Source organism: Salmo salar, chromosome 28, assembly GCF_965601325.2.
Source record: "Salmo salar chromosome 28, fSalSal1, whole genome shotgun sequence".
Taxonomy (NCBI): Eukaryota; Metazoa; Chordata; class Actinopteri; order Salmoniformes; family Salmonidae; genus Salmo; species Salmo salar.
Genome location: NC_138318.1, coordinates 43025001 through 43041903, shown reverse-complemented (window position 1 = coordinate 43041903; position 16903 = coordinate 43025001). Strand labels below are relative to the sequence as shown.

At 44.2% G+C, this 16903-nt stretch overlaps 1 protein-coding gene across 2 annotated transcripts in view; it reads left to right on the top strand.

Moving 5' to 3' along the window:
• The window catches only part of LOC106590004 (AT-rich interactive domain-containing protein 4B), a 202320-nt gene that overhangs the window by 7163 nt on the left and 178254 nt on the right, over positions 1-16903 (top strand). The window lies entirely within an intron of this gene.

The window sequence follows — 16903 nt, the reverse complement described above, 5'->3', positions numbered from 1 at the left end:
GCCCATTAACCAGAACCCCAGGCCTCTCGTTTCCCCAGAACCCCAGGCCTCTCGTTTCCCCAGGCCTCTCGTTTCCACAGAACCCCAGGCCTCTCGTTTCCCCAGGCCTCTCGTTTCCCCAGAACCCCAGGCCTCTCATTTAGACCCCTGTCTGCTCCCTGGTCCCTCCTCTCCTCCAAGTCAGGTTCAGTTGTGTTGTGATGGAGATGTGGGGTACTTACTGAAGGCTGGCTGTGGCATCTCACTATTCCTCGCCGTTTCTAAGACTGACTCTGTCTACTCTGCCTGCTGCCAGCCAGCCTTTCTCTCTCTGCTTTCCTTTTAAGAACACTTGACAAATGTGCCTTTGCTTTAAAAAGGTCTTGAAACAGAAGTTATTTTACAGAGCATCTGTTTTTTGAGGGAGGTGGAGGTAACGAGGAAAGGTTTTCACAATGGTGTCTGTTTTTACAAAAACATTGGGTGTAAAATTGCAAATACTTATAATAAATATATATTAAGTCTTAACTTACTGTGTTGATGTTTGAGTGTTAATTTTTGATAAATAGAATGGGTGGAAATTAGCCTAGTCCCAGATCTTTGTGCTGTTTTGCTATTGACTATATAGGAGTTGTTAAGGCAGCATAAACAGATCTGGGACCAGGCTAGAGGGGAATCAGTTCTTCAAAGCCAAACTGGCAGAGTGAAACAGACCAAGTAAATGTTTCCTGTTTGTTCCAAGAATTCCTAGTTATAATTGTACACTGCAAAAAATGTACATGACAGTCATGTTTCCAAAGTAAATCTGGTTCTACAACATGAGGTTCAGTGTGCAGTAACAGATGTTGGTCTGTGTTTACAATACAGCCACTACAGTCGTGGCCAAATGTTTTCAGAATGACACCAATATGAATTTCCACAATATGAATTTCCACAAAGTTTGCTGCTTCAGTGTCAGAGCATGGTGTGTGCAACGCCAGGGTTGTGGGTTCGATTCCCACGGGGGGCCAATACTACAACAAGAAATGTATGCATTCACTACTGTAAGTCGCTCTGGATAAGAGCGTCTGCTAAATGACTGAAATGTAAAATGTAGATATTTTTGTCAGATGTTACTATGGAATACTGAAGTATAATTACAAGCATTTCATAAGTGTCAGAGGCTTTTATTGACAATGACATGAAGTTGATGCAGAGAGTCAATATTTGCAGTGTTGACCCTTCTTTTTCAAGACCACTGCAATCCGCCCTGGCACGCTGTCAATTAACTTCTGGGCCACATCCTGACTGATGGCAGCCCATTCTTGCATAATCAATGCTTGGAGTTTGTCAGAATTTGTGGGTTTTTGTTTGTCCCACCCCCCTCTTGAGGATTGACCACAACTTCTCAATGGGATTAATAACCTCATGAGGCATGTGGACAAACAAAAACCCACAGCTGATCCGTAACTGGGATCAACATCCAGCGAAAAATCAGATATTCATAACCAAATCTAATAAATTCTCTTTCTCAAACATAGGACTATTTTACACCATTTTTATAGATACACTTCTCCTGAATCGAACCACGTTGTCCGATTTTTCAAAAAGGCTTTACAGCGAAAGCAAAACATTACATTATGTTAGGAGAGTACATCGACACAATAGCCACACCGCCATTTTCCGACCAACCACATGCATCACAAATAACCAAAACACAGCTAAATGAAGCACTAACCTCTGACAATCTTCATCGGATGACACTACTAGGACATCATGTTACACGATACATGCATTCATACTTAAAAATAAAAACAGCATTTTTACATCGGCGCGTGATGTTCAGAAAATATTTTCCCTTATGCTTCCTGTGAATCAGCGCTACTATTTGAAAACATTGGTAAAATGTAATATTGTCATTCAAAGAATTATAGATTAACATCTCGTGAATGCAACCGCATTGCCAGATTTAAAAATAACTTTACTGGGAAATCACACTTTGCAATAAACGAGGTGCTATGCTCAGAAAAATAGGCTAGGCGATACAGGTTAGCGCCATCTTGGAACCATCTAAAATCAAATATACTATTGTAAATATTCACTTACCTTTGATTATCTTCATCAGAAGGCACTTCCAGGAATCCCAGGTCCACAACAAATGTAGTTTTGTTCGAAAAAGTAAATAATTTATGTCCCAATAGCTCCTTCTTGTTAGCGCGTTCCGAAGGCTACTCATAATGTACGAAGCGCGTGGGACTTGACGTCACGAATGTGCACATTTTTTTTTAATTTACGTTCGTTCAAACATGTCAAACGTTGTATAACATAAATCTTTAGGGCCTTTTTCAATCAGAACTTCAATAATATTCAAGGCGGACGATTGCATTGTCTTACTAAACGTTTCGGAACGAGAGAGTACCCACGGGCACGCGCATCATAGTAGTAATGGCCCTCCCTCTATGACAAACTTTCCAGGCCTCTCGTTCGGTCAGTTTTTACCGGCGAAGACTCAAACCACTTTGTAAAGACTGTTGACATCTAGTGGAAGCCTTAGGAAGTGCTAAATGAATCCTAACTCACGGTGTGTTTCATAGCCAAAGGCTTGAAAGTGATTCCATAAATCAGATTTCCACTTCCTGTTAGGATTTGTCTCAGGGTTTTGACTGCCATATGAGTTCTTTTATACTCACAGACACCATTCAAACAGTTTTAGAAACTTTAGAGTTTTCTATCCAAATCTACTAATTATATGCATATCCTAGCTTCTGAGTTTGAGTAGGAGGCCGTTTAAAATGGGCACGTATTTTTTTCAAAATTCGCAATAGCGCCCCCTGGCCTTAACGTGCGTCAAGAGGTCTGGGGAGTTTCCTGGCCATGGACCCAAAATATCGATGTTTTGTTCCCCGAGACACTTAGTTATCACTTTTGCCTTATGGCAAGGTGCTCCGTCGTGCTGGAAAAGGCATTGTTCATCACCAAACTGTTCCTGGATGGTTGGGAGAAGTTGCTCTCGGAGGATGTGTTGGTACCATTCTTTATTCATAGCTGTGTTCTTAGGCCAAATTGTGAGTGAGCCCACTCCCTTGGCTGAGAAGTAACCCCACACATGAATGGTCTCAGGATGCTTTACTGTTGGCATGACACAGGACTGATGGTAGCGCTCACCTTGTCTTCTCCGGACAAGCTTTTTTCCGGATGCTCCAAACAATCGGAAAGGGAATTCATCAGAGAAAATGAGTTTACCCCAGTCCTCAGCAGTCCAATCCCTGTACTTTTTGCAGAATATCAGTCTGTAGACTGGCTGCAGTCTACAGACAAGACTGACACTATGGTTCAGACTAACCATAGTATCAGAAGGTCACCCATCAAAAATTGTTCCGTGACCCCCAAGACACGAAACCGCAAAATGAATGACATTTAAATAGATAATGTTATGAACACCAACGCTGTCTGATTCAACTTGGAAAAAGTTGCACATTCATTTTTAAACTTTAATCAAAGTTACGATGTTTAGCATCAATACCTGCATGTCTTTGTGATTTTTTTATTTTATTTATTTTTATTTTTTATTTTTCCCTAGCAACGTTCTGGCTAGGGCAACAAGGTCTCTTTTTGTACTCGCTTTTTGTGGATACTTTCTCCTCACATCCACTCCTGGCTGCATGTTCTGCCATAGAAATAATGAATAGAACGTGTGTCACCATTCCATTCAATGATGTCATAATTGTTGGACTGGCAACGATTGCAAATGTGTACCAATGGGAGCAAAGCAGGAAGAATAAGCAGGAAGTGTACCATCAATATTTGTTGATTCAACTGACATTACAGGAAAAAACACTTCATTGCATGAGCCACATCATTTAATGAACATTATTACCATGGAAGTTGTTGGATTACAATACCAGGCAGCCATTACCAGGGTACCTACGAGTTTACCAGCCATATTACCAGGGTACCTACGAGTTTACCAGCCATATTACCAGGGTACCTACGAGTTTACCAGCCATATTACCAGGGTACCGACGAGTTTACCAGCCATATTACCAGGGTACCGACGAGTTTACCAGCCATATTACCAGGGTACCGACGAGTTTACCAGCCATATTACCAGGGTACCGACGAGTTTACCAGCCATATTACCAGGGTACCGACGAGTTTACCAGCCATATTACCAGGGTACCGACGAGTTCCCGTTCGGATCCTGTTAGTGGGATTGATTTGACAACAGCCAGTGAAAAATCAGAGCGCCAAATTCAAAACAGCAAAAATCTCATTAAAATTTCTCACACATACAAGTATTATACACTATTTTAAAGTTAAGATTCTCGTGAATCCAACCACATTGTCCGATTTCAAAAAAGGCTTTACGGCGAAAGCAAAACATTAGATTGTTAGGACCCCACCTAAACAAGAAAAGCCCAACAGCCATTTTCCAAGAAAGGAGAGGCGTCACAAAAAACAGAAATACAGCTAAAATAATCACTAACCTTTGAGGATCTTTATCAGATGGCACTCATAGGACTTCATGTTACACAACACATGTATGTTTTGTTCGATAAAGTTCATATTTATATCCAAAAATCTGTTTACATTGGCGCGTTATGTTCAGTAATGTTCTTGCCTCCAAAACCTCCGGTGATTTTTGCAGAGCCACATCAATTTGCAGAAATACTCATCATAAGTGTTGATGAAAATACAACAGTTATGCATGGAACTTTAGATAAACATCTCCTTAATGCAACCGCTGTGTTAGATTTTTAAAAAGCTTCACGACGAAAGCACACGTTTGCAATAATCTGAGTACGGCACTCAGACACCAACCACACGCCAAACAGAAATCCGCCATCTTGGAGTCATTCCCGTGTGGCTCAGTTGGTAGAGCATGGTGTTTGCAACGCCAGGGTTGTGGGTTGTGGGTTCGATTCCCACGGGGGACCAGTACGGAGAAAAAAATGTATGAAATGTATGCATTCACTACTGTAAGTCGCTCTGGATAAGAGCGTCTGCTAAATGACTAAAATGTAAATGTAAAAAATGAGTCAACTCAGAAATGGGTTTATAAATATTCCCTTACCTTTGATCTTCATCAGAATGCACTCCCAGGAATCCCAGTTCAACAATAAATGTTCGATAAACATCATCTTTATGTCAAAATACCTCCATTTTGTTTGCGTGTTAGGTTCACTAATCCAGGCGTGCGCTTGGTATCGCCAGACAAAAAGTCAAAAGTTATACTGCAGTTTGTAGAATCATGTCAAACGATGTATTGCATCAATCTTTAGGATGTTTTTAACATAACTTCAATAAAATTCCAACTGGACGATTCCGTTCTCTTTAGGAATGAATATGAGGTCAGCTCGCTCCCAAGCCTGCGCGTGTGACTGAACTAGTGCCTCACTCTGGGACACCTGTTTCCAGAAGCTCTTGTTCGCTCTCTGTTCACAGTAGAAGCCTGAAACAACGTTCTAAAGACTGACATCTAGTGGAAGCCTTAGGAAGTGCAACATGACCCCTGTAAAGACTACAAATTCAATAGAAATTCACTTGAAAAACTACAAGCCTCAGATTTCCCACTTCCTGGTTGGATTTTTCTCAGGTTTTTGCCTGCCATATGAGTTCTGTTATACTCAGACATCATTCAAACAGTTTTAGAAACTTTGGAGTGTTTTCTATCCAAATCTACTAATAATATGCATATCCTACCTTCTGGGCCTGAATAGCAGGCAGTTTACTCTGGGCACGTTTTTCATCTGGACGTGAAAATACTGCCCCCTATCCCTAAGCGGTTTTAACAGGGTAAGAGGTTCCAAGCCTGTTCTACTCATTCTATGGTTTCAGCGCAACAGTTTCATCACATTAAGAGTTCATGTTACCGCAGAAACGGACTCAACCACAAGAATGCTATCCCGTCTTCAGTCAGTTGTTCGTTGCATTATTATTATTTATTATTAATATTATATCGTTATCTCTGATAATTATCATTATCTGCCTTATCTCTGCTCGCTGGTCACCATAGCTGCACCCACCCGTAGCACGCGCTCCAGCAGGTATCTCACTTGTCACTCCCAAAGCCAATTCCTCCTTTGGCTGTCTTTCCTTCCAGTTCTCTGCTGCCAATGACTGGAATGAACTACAAAAATCTCTGAAACTGGAAACGCTTATCTCCCTCACTAACTTTAAGCACCAGCTGTCAGAGCAGCTCACAGATCACTGCACCTCTACATAGCCCATCTATAATTTAGCCCAAACAACTACCTCTTCCCCTACTGTATGTATTTATTTATTTTGCTCCTTTGCACCCCAGTATTTCTACTTTTCACACTCATCTACTGTCAAATCTACCATTCCAGTGTTTAATTGCTATATTGTAATTACTTTGCCATCATGTCCTATTTATTGCCTTACCTCCCTTATCTTACTTCATTTGCTCACATTGTGTATATATTTTTTTCTACTGTATTATTGACTGTAAGTTTGTTTTACTCCATGTGTAACTCTGTTGTCGCACTGCTTTGCTTCATCTTGGCCAGGTCGCAATTGTAAATGAGAACTTGTTCTCAACTGGCCTACCTGGTTAAATAAAGGTGAAATAAATATTGTTGTTGTTATTATTATTATTTATTATATTGTCTTTGGCATCATTAAAACGGAAGACATGTTTATCAAATAACTCTCTGTAATTATTATTAAGCGATTAATCGTGTAACTAATTAACTAGGAAGTCGGGTCACCAAGGAAAATATTCAGATTAAAGTTATAATTTTCCTAATATAACGTTCAGATATTATAATATCTGATCTCTGATTTAATGATGTGTTAGTTTACCTCATGTCAATCTCATTCCAAACGTCGTAAATTGTTGGTTATCTGCACGAACCCAGTCTTCACTGAGTCATCCATACATCAATTGTCTTAAAATCATTTATTTACTAACTAAATAATTCACAGAAATGCATAACAAACATATATATGGTTGCAAGGAAATGATAGGAGAATGTGGGCTAAACCGGCATGGCGGCTTGTTGCACAAAGAAAGGGGGTTGGGCTTGAATGAAAGAGCGGGAAGATGTAGGAACAGAGAAACAGCAGCTATGCTATCGTAAATACATTATCTTATGCATTCTAAATTACCGCCCATTTGGAAAAGGAAAACGCAGTAAATATTTACTCTGAGCTGCGCTTCGGTAGATTGGTCGTAGATGCTGGCCGGGTTGGCCAACAGATCTTCCTGTCCTCGGAAGAATGTCTCTTTTGGTAAATTGGGTACGTTGTAGTATCTTCGTTGTGTGTTAGACTGGATCCGTCGTCTGTCCTTTCCTAGCCCACGTCTACAGCGGCCGCTGCTAACTCAACGGCTAGGAAGTATCACTTCTGTAGTGAATAAGCTCAAAGTTCATACCAGTCGCCACCAAAGCTCACGCCGAGGTTGGCTTAGTTCTGTACTTGACATGTGTCCTTCTAACGTAGAGGCTGCAGACCTCACGTACTGGAACAGGCTGGTTATCTTTCATCACTGGCTTATATAGTGGCGAGGGGATAAGTTTATAACCCCTGTCTCTTCACAGGGCCGGGCCACTGATTGGTCAGGGCTCTTTCCTTATGAAAACCCAATTCTCTCATTTGGAAGATTAAATGTAATTTTAACAAACAGTTTCAATATCAAACATTTCAATTGCACAACAATTCCATATGACTCTGATAACTAGAGGGTGTATACTTTCCCAGGTACAGTTTGTCGTCCTGTCATCAGTCATAATGTCTCAGATGACAACCGAACTGACATCCATACTCATTACGTTCCAAAGCATATTTTCAACTGGTTCTATTACCGAAATATGGTTCCTTTCCCCCCACTTGTTTGATGTTCCCAGACTCTCTATGTTTAACAAAGGCTATTCAACAGTCCTTCAGTAGAGTCAGAAAGAGAGGGGAAGGGAGAAATGTATTTATGGGGGGGGGGTCATAAACCTTACCCACAGGCCAACGTCATGACAATATCATTGTTATTGTCATTATTATATAATTATTGTTTTATCATATCGTTTATTTTATTATTATATCATGATGATAATCATTGTTATAATTTTTTTAATGGTTATTCTATTTAATTTTCATGGTCTTTATCCTTAACTGATTATACGGTAATCGTGCCAGCCCTAGTTCCGACGTTGCCATGGTTCACCTTGGTTACGTTTGTTGAACACTGGCGCACACACAACTGTTTGTACGTTTTGGTGTTCCTCCTTGCATAGGCTCAAGCAACACGTTTACCGGTCCTTCGCTGATCCAGATGAACCCCGAAACATGTTTTAATCATGTGCCGTGGTTTTCTCAGTTGATGGAAGACGTTTTGGCAGCTGTATTTAGCCTACAAGGGCCTCTTTTTGCTTTTGCCTGCTAGCCAAACTAAAGACAGCACAACGTTTGCTAGCTAACCCAGCTCTCAGCTTTCAAGGCCCCTGACAGATACATAAAGCTTCGTTCTGGCTTCTGAGAACAATCCATTTTGCACTTTTTAAAACCACTTCTTGTATTACTTGGGGATTCCTCCGGTTTGATACATGCGTTTACTTTCTGCAAACATGACAATGAAACGTGTGTAGCAATTGTAACCAAGATGTTGGCTAACCATTTTGAAATTGTACTTTTTTAAAAAATTTTTAAATTTTTTTGAACATTTTGTTTTATATTTAATTAATGTGAAACTTTTACAAGTTTTGAACTGTAGTGTTCATATTCATAACATGATTGGTGGGAGGCCCTCAAAAATATAGTTGAAGTTAAATTGATGCATGGATGTAAATCACTTGGTGAGTGAATTCCATAGAGTAAAAAGCCTTTTTGCACTGTATGGGAATTTATACTGTTCGTTTGCTTGCTGGTTATTCTATGCAACTACTTCCAACACTCCGCTCTGTGTGTCTATCTCCACTTTGTCTCAATAAAGCTGGAACCTTTTTTTTTTTTTTTTTTTTGTTTCCCTTGACTTTTGTGTTGTGACAACCTCTCCTCGTTGCTACGGTAACTGCTTGTCTGTAAAATGTATGCACGCATGACTACGTCGCTTTTGATAAAAGCGTCTGCTGAATGTGGTGGTGTTTTGACGTGAGAGGAGCAGAGGGAGTTAAAGAATCTCGTTGAGATTGAGTGATGGGTCTGACACTATGTGTTCTGGTTGGGGTTCTGGTTGGGATATGTGATTGGGGGCAGTCCAGAGCAGTACGTCAGACACACTGTGGGTTCTGGTTGGGATATGTGATTGGGGGCAGTCCAGAGCAGTACGTCAGACACACTGTGGGTTCTGGTTGGGATATGTGATTGGGGGCAGTCCAGAGCAGTACGTCAGACACACTGTGGGTTCTGGTTGGGATATGTGATTGGGGGCAGTCCAGAGCAGTACGTCAGACACACTGTGGGTTCTGGTTGGGATATGTGATTGGGGGCAGTCCAGAGCAGTACGTCAGACACACTGTGGGTTCTGGTTGGGATATGTGATTGGGGGCAGTCCAGAGCAGTACGTCAGACACACTGTGGGTTCTGGTTGGGATATGTGATTGGGGGCAGTCCAGAGCAGTACGTCAGACACACTGTGGGTTCTGGTTGGGATATGTGATTGGGGGCAGTCCAGAGCAGTACGTCAGACACACTGTGGGTTCTGGTTGGGATATGTGATTGGGGGCAGTCCAGAGCAGTACGTCAGACACACTGTGGGTTCTGGTTGGGATATGTGATTGGGGGCAGTCCAGAGCAGTACGTCAGACACACTGTGGGTTCTGGTTGGGATATGTGATTGGGGGCAGTCCAGAGCAGTACGTCAGACACACTGTGGGTTCTGGTTGGGATATGTGATTGGGGGCAGTCCAGAGCAGTACGTCAGACACACTGTGGGTTCTGGTTGGGATATGTGATTGGGGGCAGTCCAGAGCAGTACGTCAGACACACTGTGGGTTCTGGTTGGGATATGTGATTGGGGGCAGTCCAGAGCAGTACGTCAGACACACTGTGGGTTCTGGTTGGGATATGTGATTGGGGGCAGTCCAGAGCAGTACGTCAGACACACTGTGGGTTCTGGTTGGGATATGTGATTGGGGGCAGTCCAGAGCAGTACGTCAGACACACTGTGGGTTCTGGTTGGGATATGTGATTGGGGGCAGTCCAGAGCAGTACGTCAGACACACTGTGGGTTCTGGTTGGGATATGTGATTGGGGGCAGTCCAGAGCAGTACGTCAGACACACTGTGGGTTCTGGTTGGGATATGTGATTGGGGGCAGTCCAGAGCAGTACGTCAGACACACTGTGGGTTCTGGTTGGGATATGTGATTGGGGGCAGTCCAGAGCAGTACGTCAGACACACTGTGGGTTCTGGTTGGGATATGTGATTGGGGGCAGTCCAGAGCAGTACGTCAGACACACTGTGGGTTCTGGTTGGGATATGTGATTGGGGGCAGTCCAGAGCAGTACGTCAGACACACTGTGGGTTCTGGTTGGGATATGTGATTGGGGGCAGTCCAGAGCAGTACGTCAGACACACTGTGGGTTCTGGTTGGGATATGTGATTGGGGGCAGTCCAGAGCAGTACGTCAGACACACTGTGGGTTCTGGTTGGGATATGTGATTGGGGGCAGTCCAGAGCAGTACGTCAGACACACTGTGGGTTCTGGTTGGGATATGTGATTGGGGGCAGTCCAGAGCAGTACGTCAGACACACTGTGGGTTCTGGTTGGGATATGTGATTGGGGGCAGTCCAGAGCAGTACGTCAGACACACTGTGGGTTCTGGTTGGGATATGTGATTGGGGGCAGTCCAGAGCAGTACGTCAGACACACTGTGGGTTCTGGTTGGGATATGTGATTGGGGGCAGTCCAGAGCAGTACGTCAGACACACTGTGGGTTCTGGTTGGGATATGTGATTGGGGGCAGTCCAGAGCAGTACGTCAGACACACTGTGGGTTCTGGTTGGGATATGTGATTGGGGGCAGTCCAGAGCAGTACGTCAGACACACTGTGGGTTCTGGTTGGGATATGTGATTGGGGGCAGTCCAGAGCAGTACGTCAGACACACTGTGGGTTCTGGTTGGGATATGTGATTGGGGGAAGTCCAGAGCAGTACGTCAGACACACTGTGGGTTCTGGTTGGGATATGTGATTGGGGGAAGTCCAGCGCAGTACGTCAGACACACTGTGGGTTCTGGTTGGGATATGTGATTGGGGGCAGTCCAGAGCAGTACGTCAGACACACTGTGGGTTCTGGTTGGGATATGTGATTGGGGGCAGTCCAGAGCAGTACGTCAGACACACTGTGGGTTCTGGTTGGGATATGTGATTGGGGGCAGTCCAGAGCAGTACGTCAGACACACTGTGGGTTCTGGTTGGGATATGTGATTGGGGGCAGTCCAGAGCAGTACGTCAGACACACTGTGGGTTCTGGTTGGGATATGTGATTGGGGGCAGTCCAGAGCAGTACGTCAGACACACTGTGGGTTCTGGTTGTTTTGACTCGGTATGATCATCAGCTCTCCCATAACACACCATGTTATGCTTTATTCTACACATCCTGTTGGGGGGGGGCTTTATTCTACATATCCTGTTGGGGGGGGGGGCTTTATTCTACATATCCTGTTGGGGGGGGGGCTTTATTCTACACATCCTGTTGGGGGGGGGGGCTTTATTCTACACATCCTGTTGGGGGGGGGGAGGGGGGCTTTATTCTACACATCCTGTTGGGGGGGGAGGGGGGCTTTATTCTACACATCCTGTTGGGGGGGGGGCTGTATTCTACACATCCTGTTGGGGGGGGCTTTATTCTACACATCCTGTTGGGGGGGGGCTTTATTCTACACATCCTGTTGGGGGGGGGGGCTTTATTCTATACATCCCAGTTGGTGAACCGTCTCTCGAGTATCCCGGTGGGCCGCATCGTCCCTCTAGTCTCCCGGTGGGCCGCATCGTCCCTCTAGTCTCCCGGTGGGCCGCATCGTCCCTCTAGTCTCCCGGTGGGCCGCATCGTCCCTCTAGTCTCCCGGTGGGCCGCATCGTCCCTCTAGTCTCCCGGTGGGCCGCATCGTCCCTCTAGTCTCCCGGTGGGCCGCATCGTCCCTCTAGTCTCCCGGTGGGCCGCATCGTCCCTCTAGTCTCCCGGTGGGCCGCATCGTCCCTCTAGTCTCCCGGTGGGCCGCATCGTCCCTCTAGTCTCCCGGTGGGCCGCATCGTCTCTCTGTAAAGACACTGTTTGTCCTCTGACGTTCCCTCTCCTCTGTACACAATGCAATCCTATTATTTTCACATGCTGTGCATTAGGAGTTTTCAGACCCCTTGACTTTTTCACATTTTGTTAAAGCCCTATTCTAAAATAAATACATACAATACCCCATAATGACAAAGGGAAAACGGATTTAAAAAAAAACATTTTGGGTAATTTAAATAAAAATACCTTATTTACTTAAGAATTCAGATCCTTTGCTATGAGACTTGAAATTGAGCTCAGGAGCATCCTGTTTCCATTGATCATCTTTGAGATGTTTCTACAACTTGATTAGAGTCCACCTGTGGTTTATTCAATTGATTGGACGTGATTTGGGAAGGCACACACCTGTCTACATAAAGTCCCACAGTTGACAGTGCATGTCAGGATTGTTTCGAGGCACAGATCTGGGGAAGGAATGGAAGAAGTTAAATGGAAGAAGTTAAGAACCACCAAGACTCTTCCTAGAGCTGGCTGTCCGGCCAAACTGATCAATCAGGTGAGAAGGGCCTTGGTCAGGGAGGTGACTAAGAACCCGATGGTGACTCTGACAGAGTTCCTCTGTGGAGATGGTTGTCCTTCTGGAAAGTTATTGTCGTTGAAAATTGTCTTAAGAATAACACTTCTTACAAGAACTTGTAAATTCAATATAGACTTTAATACAGAGTAACAAAGCCGAGCCGGTCCGCGGACAACAACTGCCTTCCTTAGGCCCCGGCTCTGCTTTTATGCATATGCAATACATAGGTCCATCCTTTATGTAAATGAAGTAAAACCCCCTATGCGTTCTGCCACCTATTTCTTTCAACCCAATGGATAACGCCTATATCTGCTTTTAGCTCTAACATATTGATGGCTAGACTCTCCTCATATGGATATGAAAATAATGCCTGCATTGCATGCTTACGCTTGGCATATATTTAGTCATGGCCATACATACAGCTTGCCTGGCCTTTGCGTGGTTCCTGCTTGGGGATGTATAGCCATCTGGTTTTTTTCCACTCAGGGCCTGCTGTCAGTCTCCTCTTTCGCTAGCTAATGTATTTCTATCTTTCTTCCCTCAGCAAGTCTACCTTTCTCCCACATAATCCCGTCTCTGCAGCACTCCACCAATCAGGCCTTTATGGTAGAGTGGCCAGACAGAAGCCATTCCTCAGTAAAAGGCACATGACAGCCCGCTTGGAGTTTGCCGAAAGGCACCTAAAGACTCAGACCATGAGAAACAAGATTCTCTGGTCTAAAGAAACCAAGATTGAACTCTTTGGCCTGAATGCCCAGCATCACTTCTGGAGGAAACCTGGCACCATCCCTACGGTGAAGCATGGTGGTGGCAGCATCATGCTGTGGGGATGTTTTTCAGCGGCAGGGACTGGGAGACTAGTCAGGATTGAGTGAAAGATGAGCAGAACAAAGTACACAGATCCTTGATGGAAACCTGCAACACGGCAACCAAATCTCTTGTTGACAAACTATAGTTTTGGCAAGTCGGTTAAGACATCTACTTTGAGCATGACACAAGTAATTTTTCCAACAATAGTTTACGGACAGAATTTCATTTATAATTCACTGTATCACAATAACAGTTGGACAGATGTTTACATACACTAAGTTGACTGTGCCTTTAAACAGCTTGGAAAAGTCCAGAATATTATCTCATGGCTTTAGAAGCTTCTGATAGGCTAATTGACATCATTTGAGTCAATTGGAGGTGTACCTGTGGATGCATTTCAAGGCCTACCTTCAAACTCAGTGCCTCTTTGCTTGACATCATGGGAAAATCAAAAGAAATCAGCCAAGACCTCAGAAAAACAATTGTAGACCTCCACAAGGTTCATCCTTGGGAGCAATTTCCAAACTCCTGAAGGTACCACGTTATTCTATACAAACAAGATTACGCAAGTATAAACACCATGGGACCACGCAACCATCCTATCGCTCAGGAAGGAGACTCATTCTGTCTCCTGGAGATGAATGTACTTTGGTGCGAAAAGTGCAAATCAATTCCAGAACAACAGCACAGAACCTTGTGAAGATACTTTTGTACCCGTTTCCTCAAGCATCTATATCCACAGTAAAATCAAATGTATTTATAAAGCCCTTCTTACATCAGCTGATATCTCAAAGTGCTGTACAGAAACCCAGCCTAAAACCCCAAACAGCAAGCAATGCAGGTTTAGAAGCACGGTGGCTAGGAAAAACTCCCTAGAAAGGCCAGCACCTAGGAAGAAACCTAGAGAGGAACCAGGCTATGAGGGGTGGCCAGTCCTCTTCTGGCTGTGCCAGGTGGAGATTATAACAGAACATGGCCAAGATGTTCATAGATGACCAGCATGGTCAAATAATAATAATAATAATAATCACAGTAGTTGTCGAGGGTGCAACAGGTCAGCAACAGAAGAGTAAATGTCAGTTGGCTTTTCATAGCCGATCATTCAGAGTATCTCTACCGCTCCTGCTGTCTCTAGAGAGTTGAAAACAGCAGGTCTGGGACAGGTAGCACGTCCGGTGAACAGGTCAGGGTTCAATAGCTGCATGCGAGAGAGAGAGCGTACTTAAATTCACACAGGACACCAGATAAGACAGGAGAAATACTCCAGTTATAACAGACTGACCCTAGCCCCCCGACACAAACTATTGCAGCATAAATACTGGAGGCTGAGACAGGAGGGGTCGGGAGACACTGTGGCCCCATCTGATGATACCCCCAGACAGGGCCAAACAGGAAGGATATAACCCCACCCACTTTTCAAAGCACAGCCCCCACACCACAAGAGGGATGTCTTCAACCGCCAACTTACCATCCTGAGACAAGTCCGAGTATAGCCCACAAAGATCTCCGCCACGGCACAACCCGGGGGGGGGGGGCAGACAGGGAGATCACGTCAGTGACTCAACCCACTCAAGTGACGCACCCCTCCCAGGGACGGCATGGAAGAGCACCAGTAAGCCAGTGATTCGGCCCCTGTAATAGGGTTAGAGGCAGAGAATCCCAGTGGAGAGAGGAGAACCGGCCAGGCATAGACAGCAAGGGCGGTTCGTTGCTCCAGCCTTTCCGTTCACCTTCACACTCCTGGGCCAGACTACACTCAATCATAGGACCTACTGAAGAGATGAGTCTTCAGTAAAGACTTAAAGGTTGAGACCGAGTCTGCGTCTCTCACATGGGTAGGCAGACCATTCCATAAAAATGGAGCTCTATAGGAGAAAGCCCTGCCTCCAGCTGTTTGCTTAGAAATTCTAGGGACAATTAGGAGGCCTGCGTCTTGTGACCTTAGCGTACATGTAGATATGTACGGCAGGACCAAATCGGAAAGATGGGTAGGAGCAAGCCCATGTAATGCTTTGTAGGTTAGCAGTAAAACCTTGAAATCAGCCCTTGCCTTAACAGGAAGCCAGTGTAGAGAGGCTAGCACTGGAGTAATATGATCAAATTTTTTGGTTCTAGTCAAGATTCTAGCAGCTGTATTTAGCACTAACTGAAGTTTTATTTCCGGTAGCCGGAAAGTAGAGTATTGCAGCAGTCTAACCTAGAAGTGAGAAAAGCATGGATGAATTTTTCTGCATCATTTTTGGACAGAAAGTTTCTGATTTTTGCAATGTTACGTAGATGAAAAAAGCTGTCCTTGAAACAGTCTTGATATGTTCGTCAAAAGAGAGACCAGGGTCCAGAGTAACGCCGAGGTCCTTCAGTTTTATTTGAGACGACTGTACAACCATCCAGATTAATTGTCAGATTCAACAGAAGAGCTCTTTGTTTCTTTGGACCTAGAACAAGCGTCTCGGTTTTGTCCAAGTTTTAAAAGTAGAAAGTTTGTGGCCATCTGTTACCAATCCCTTTGGCCCTGCGGTCTAAGGGGGATGGATACGAGACCCGTAACATAAATCATGCAAATTATAATAGTGATAAAGAACAGTGAGAACCAAAAACCACAGACGACTGAAATCTACCGTCAAACTCAAAAGGTTTATTTTAAACACACGGTAAAGGGGTGTGAGAAATGGGGCTGAGCTGGACCCAAGCAAATAAACAATAAGCCAAAAACACCCCTAAGCTAGACTAGCCTATTTCAAGAACAGTTAGCTAACTAACCAAAAATACAGAGGGTGGTCCACCCAGTTCTAACTAGGGTACTTAGACAAAGTATTCCTACGGGTAATGTATGCCCATGGGCGACTTGTCTTGGTACCCCCTTTTCCCACCAAACAAACAGTCAAACAACAACACAATACTCACAGGATTACCGGACAAATGGGACATGTAGTTGCAACAACAAAAGAGATCAATACAGAGATAGAGAGATTGAGAGAATGAACACAAAGATTGATCTGGGGAGAAAACAACTGACTGGGTTTTTAAACCAAGGGAAAGGGGATGTGATTGGGGGAGGGAAGAGGAGCAGGTGTCTTCTGATTGGGGACTGATTGATGAGTGATTGGGGAGTGATGATTGTCACCTGTGAGGGGAGAAGGAGAGAGAAACGAAAACACATACAGGTTACCTGTATCCGTAACACCATCCACTTCCTTATGTCTGAAACACAGGCTTCCAGGGAGGGCAATTTTGGGGCTTCACAATGTTTCATCAAAATCTACAGCTGTGTGTCGTCCGCATAGCAGTGAAAGTTAACATTATGTTTCCGAATGACATCACCAAGAGGTAAAATATATTCACTGGACCTGGGGATTGATATAGTACTGGCTGG